At 40.7% G+C, this 6,207-nt stretch overlaps 1 pseudogene; it reads left to right on the forward strand.

The window, feature by feature from the left end:
• The first annotated feature begins 627 nt into the window (after positions 1 to 627).
• On the forward strand, positions 628 to 4,593 carry LOC121792701 (annotated as a pseudogene).
• Positions 4,594 to 6,207: the final 1,614 nt, after the last annotated feature.

Below are 6,207 nucleotides of genomic sequence, written 5' to 3' on the forward strand. Positions count from 1 at the left end.
AAATCATGTATGGATAATTGAGTAGTATATTTCATGTGTTTAATTTCAGCATGTGAATGAGAAACTAACCAACCTTAGCAATGGTTGCGGTTGTTGGAATCGGAGATGTGATCATTAGTTTCTAGCTCTTCCTGCAAACAAGATTGGCTTAAATTAACCCATTAATAACAGTAGTAACAAGGCTAAAATGTTATCTTGATAACCGTACAAAATAACAGAATTCTAAGGCTCAGAATCCTCTTTGAGGCATTTCATCAAACACTTGGGGTGCATTTCGTTTTAACTCAAAATTCACTTAAAAACGCCAATCCCATTGGCGTGTATAACTTGGGATAATTTTTGGCCTTTTTTTCACGGCGGATGGCACGAAAAACGCCACCCGAATTGGCGTTTTTTGAAACACGCCAGTGGGATTGGCGTTTTTCGTTCAAACGCCAACCACATCGGCGTTTTTCAACGTACATGCAATACGACGACACATACGTTGTAAAACGCCAATACGGGTGGCGTTTTCACTTAAAACACGCCAACGAGAGTGGCGTTTTTCCCATTTATGGAATAGATAATAAAATGGGTACATTTACGTAATTTTAAAGGCAAAGTAGCCTATAAACCCGATTTTCCCTTTAGTTTCACCCTACTTTCTTGAACAGAAAGACAAGTTCATAAATCTGTCAACCACAATCGCCTAAGGTCTCAACTTCCCCCCAATCTCCACCCCTAATTTACACCAATGGGTCAAGGCACTCCCGGAGGCCTCAATCGCAAGAGCGACGGCGACAAGAAGGAGAAGAAATTCGAGCCGCCCGCGCCAGGAAGCAGCGCAAGCATAAGGGGCCCGTTGTGGCGGCTCGGATACCCACGGTCACGCCGCTGACTAAGTGCAAGCTGCCTCTGCTGAAGCTGGACAGAATCAAAGATTACCTGCTGATGGAGGAGGAGTTCGTCGCGAATCAGAAGAGACTGAAGGCGCCGGAGGAGAAGACCGACGAGGATCGCTCCAAGGTCGACGATTTGAGAGGCTCGCCGATGAGCGTCGGGAATTTGGAGGAATTGATTGATGAGAATCACGCGATCGTTTCGTCCTCGGTGGGGCCAGGGTATTACGTCGGGATCTTGTCGTTTGTGGATAAGGATCAGCTCGAGCCTGGATGCGCGATTCTTATGCACAATAAGGTACTATGATCTTTGCTCTCAATTTGAAAAAATCGGTAATTTCCATTTTATAGGCTTTTCAGAGTTAGGTGCTTTGAACTGAAAAATGTTGAGATTGGGAATCTGTTGAAGTATTATTTTGTGGTATAGGTTATGTAATTTTGATTTTAGCTATGGCATTTCTCATAGTATCTGGTTTTTCTCTTTGATTTACACTTAAGTATTTGAGAGCTTCTGCTTCGTGAAGAGTAAATAAAGCTAAAACTTTAATTCGAGAGCTTCAGGTTGGAATTGTGCTTGAGCTTGTGTTGTTAAAAACGTATATTAACCTTCTATTTGGGAGCAGTAATCCTCGCAGAACATTGTAATAGCCTGTAAATTTTAGACATAGGATTTGACAGTTGATCTTCTATCTGGATTGCCACTCTTCTAGCTGCTGTATTGTGGGCTTCACCTAGCATTTGATATTGAGTGGTGTGTGTGTTAGGATTTATGCAAGCAAAATTTGGTGATGGCTCTTACGAAAGTTCAGTTGAGATTGTTCTATATCATTGAAATTATTTTCTCCATAGAATAAATTTTGTGAAAATTCCGAACTCGTGAAAGAAGATGAATGTTCATTTAGAATCACAATAACTTTTGAATGCTTATTAGAATGATTTTGCTTGTCCATACCATAGAATAGTGGTTCCAAGTTCTATTTTTGGGACTTCCACTCCAGATATTAGTTAAGACTCAGTGAGGTGAGTAGGCTTCTTAAAGTTCATACTTTATTCCTTTGATTGGATTTATAGACTTTGTAGCAAAAAAGGAGATGCATGTAATTTATTTTGATCTTAAGAAAAGCAAATCCTTTCCTTGATAAAAGAGGGCAAATGTGGGAATTGAGTTCCCCATGCTGTTACTGCTCAATGAATCTTATATTGGGTGTCCCTCGTCTCATGTCAGGTTCTATCTGTTGTTGGACTGCTTCAAGATGATGTTGATCCGATGGTATCTGTGATGAAAGTTGAGAGAGCTCCATTAGAGTCGTATGCCGATATTGGTGGTCTGGATGCCCAGATCCAGGAAATCAAGGAGGCAGTTGAGCTTCCATTAACTCACCCAGAATTGTATGAAGATATTGGTATCAAACCTCCGAAAGGTGTCATTTTATATGGACTATGGAGAGCCTGGAACAGGCAAAACTTTACTTGCGAAGGTACGTGCACTTGATAGCAGGCACTAGCCTTCTATATGTCTCCTATGTCTACGGTAATAGAAATGGGCGAATTTTGAAGAGTGGCGAATTTTGGTGTACTATGATTGTAACATTTAATGTAGGAAAACCAAGGAAAAAAAATGTTCTGCAGTTTTATTTTGTGTTTCATGTGCTTCCATTTTTCCAGAGTGAAGTGTGCATAGTTTGGTTGAGTGGTGACATAATGATGACTTTGAACCGTGAACTGCCTGGAGTCAGCTTTGTCAATCTGGTTATATCCTTCTCATCACCGAGAAATTGTTATAAGTTGGAACATTAATGACTCCCTTTTGATCCCATATATGTGCTTAATCTGAAAGAAATGTGGTAAATGGGGATTATTGTGTTGCTTACGTGTCGCAATTGAAGGTCGTATTTTGTGGATGGTTACTTCACATGGCTTCCCTTGAAGTGCACTATGCCATTCTGTCCTTGGTCTACTGATTGATTTACCCAGTTGGTTTACATCTTCAGAGTCTCTCATTATACTCTTCCAAATTTCTAGGCAGTGGCAAATTCTACATCAGCAACTTTCTTGCGTGTAGTTGGAAGTGAATTTATTAGAAATGGGCCACTCACCCCTTAAAAGGCCTCATAAGGGGGAGGGTTATCCACACTTATATAGATTAGATGGGATATTCACCAAGTCGATGTGGGACGGAATTTAGAGAATTTAACACGCCCCCTCACGTGTGGGCCGGAAAGGACATCGGTCTTCCATCACGTGGGTAGGCAATGCAAGAGAAACCATCATCGATGTGGGCCGGAAAGGACATCGGTCTTCCACTCGTGAGGTAGATAAGAGATAAAGAGATAACCATCATCGACTTGGGCCCGCTCTGATACCATAATAGAAATGGGCCACTCACCCCTTAAAAGGCCTCATAAGGGGGAGGGTTATCCACACTTATATAGATTAGAAGGGATCTTTACCAAGTCGATGTGGGACATAATTTAGAGAATTTAACAGCCTTTTAAGGTGTGAGTGGCCCATTTCTAATATGGTATCAGAGCGGGTCCAAGTCGATGATGGTTCTCTCTTTATCTCTTATCTACCTCACGAGTGGAAGACCGATGTCCTTTCCGGCCCACATCGATGATGGTTTCTCTTGCATTGCCTACCCACGTGATGGAAGACCGATGTCCTTTCCGGCCCACACGTGAGGGGGCGTGTTAAATTCTCTAAATTCTGTCCCACATCGACTTGGTAAAGATCCCTTCTAATCTATATAAGTGTGGATAACCCTCCTCCTTATGAGGCCTTTTAAGGGGTGAGTGGCCCATTTCTATTAGAATTAATTCAAAAATATCTCGGTGATGGTCCTAAATTGGTGAGAGAGCTTTTCAGAGTTGCTGATGACCTCTCACCCTCTATCGTCTTTATTGATGAAATTGATGCAGTGGGTACAAAAAGGTAACATCAAGATGATTGCTGCCTTTTACTCTTGTGCCAGGGATTTTATTCGATAAACTTTCCGTGACCAGGTATGATGCCCACTCAGGTGGCGAACGTGAAATTCAAAGGACTATGCTAGAATTGCTGAACCAGTTAGATGGTTTTGATTCAAGAGGAGATGTGAAGGTAATCCTTGCAACAAACAAAATCGAAAGCCTTGAGATCCTGCTCTCCTTCGTCCCAGTAGAATAGACAGGAAAATCGAGTTCCCCCTTCCAGACATCAAGACAAGGAGACGTATTTTCCAGGTATGTGTAGAGCTTACGAATTATGATATGTTGCCAAAAATAGCCACCGGAGTGAAGTAGAAAATGCGTTGTGCGATGCTTAGATACACACATCGAGGATGACATTGGCTGAGGATGTCAACCTGGAGGAATTCGTCATGACCAAAGATGAGTTTTCGGGAGCTGATATGAAGGCCATATGCACGGAAGCCGGCTTGCTTGCTTTGAGAGAGCGGCGAATGAAGGTTAGATAAACCCTTTCATTAAGATAGTTTCATCTGGTGAGGTCAAGTTTATACATATGAAAGTAGTTTTACTTTGTAAATATAAACTTATTAGGATTGAAATACACAAATTTATATAAGGTAGTTCCAGACGCCCAAAAATAAAAAAACGGGTTGTCGATTAAACCCTATGAAACAAAAAAAAAGTGAATGTTTAGCACATAAGCTTTAAACTACGGCAATATCAATGGCAGTAGGCTAGAGTGGAAATAAGAAATTTGTTATGGTTTACATCTCTGACGATTGCAATCTTAAGAATTTTGAAAATTAAGGAGAAGTAAGAGTATGAGAAATTGTTGTGGATTTTACATCTCGCTGCAAAGAAGAAAGAAATCAAATACTAATGTGTTGTGTAATTTCAAGCTGGAGAAGAAAAATAATGAAGAGGGAACTGCTGGTAAGCAAGAAATCCAAGATGAGGTGAGAGTGCTGTGAAATTGTTGTAGCAAAAAAAAGTGGAGATAGAGGGAGACGATAGTTGAGATAGAGGCAGAGAGGATTGTGATGGTTGAAAAGTGCTCAAGTATAGAAAAACCAAGAGGGAGAAATTGAGAAGAGGGGGAAATTGAGAAGAGGGATAGAAAATACAATAATAGAATTGGGAAAATCCTAGTAAGAATGAACAGAAACTGAGGAGAGAGAGAGAAAATACAATAATAGAATTGGGAAAATCCTAGTAAGATTGAACAAAAACTTACTAAGAGCATCCACAATGGCTTTCGTCCAGCCATAGCCCAGTCACAAACTCCTCCTGCCACATCATTAGCATTAAAAATTCTCATGCCACATCATCCGGACAAGCAAATAGCCCAACAATAGCCTAGCCACATCACTCAAAATTATATAAGCTGAATAATTGACAATCACACAAAATACGGAATTAAATTGACGACACAGTTACGGGAAAATCCAATAATTTTATTTAAATTTAAAAAAAGTACATTTAAAAAAATTACATAATAAAAAAAACTAGCGTCGTGCAGTCCTTCGCGCCCACAACTCTTCAATTAAATCCGTTTGGAGTCGAATATGAGCATTCTTTTGGCGCATGTCGACATGTCCTTGGAGGAGGTCGGCTTCATCGTGCGGGACCCCACTTCGTACGTTGGGGGCGGCCATGCCGTGGCTTGGACCGGCTTCATTATCGTTGTTGGCCCAACTAGTCAGTTGTACACCTTCATCTTCGACAATCATGTTGTGCATGATAATACAGGCGTGCATGACAATCATCTTCGAAAATAAAATAAAAAATCGCTCGTCGGTCCGAAGTCTGCAATGGCGGCGAGCGGACCGGCGAGCGCATCACCCAGCGCTCGCGGATCGGCGTGCGCTCGCCGATTTTTTCGCCGAAATGGCGCTCGCCGGTTACAATAGTTCGGCGAGCGAACCGGCGAGCGCCGGAGATCGGCTAGCCTGTTCGCTCGCCGCCATTGTGGATGCTCTAATCAACATAAAAATCCTAGTAGGATTGTCCGTTGTTGTTTTCTATGTCATTTTTAGTTTTGACCTTTTTTAATGCATCAAACCGATAATTAAATTCTCAATTACTTATTTTTTACCTAAGCAAAATTAATTGGGTCACAATTATGGTTATATTATGACTTTAATTGGTGTATTTGGTGGACTGATCCAAACATTTTTTTTCTCTATTTTTGTCCTACGAAAGAACTGTGGTCGCTTACTAATTTATCGTTGTGACCAAAACTTGACATTTTTAAATAAAATAACACACTATTAATCACATAATTTGTTAGTTACTACTGCTACATTTTTGTGAATCAATCCAATAAATTTGACATAACAATTCAGATTTCATTTTTTATGGGTCATGATTTTCATCCTTAT

The sequence above is a fragment of the Salvia splendens genome, chromosome 2, assembly GCF_004379255.2.
Source record: "Salvia splendens isolate huo1 chromosome 2, SspV2, whole genome shotgun sequence".
Taxonomy (NCBI): Eukaryota; Viridiplantae; Streptophyta; class Magnoliopsida; order Lamiales; family Lamiaceae; genus Salvia; species Salvia splendens.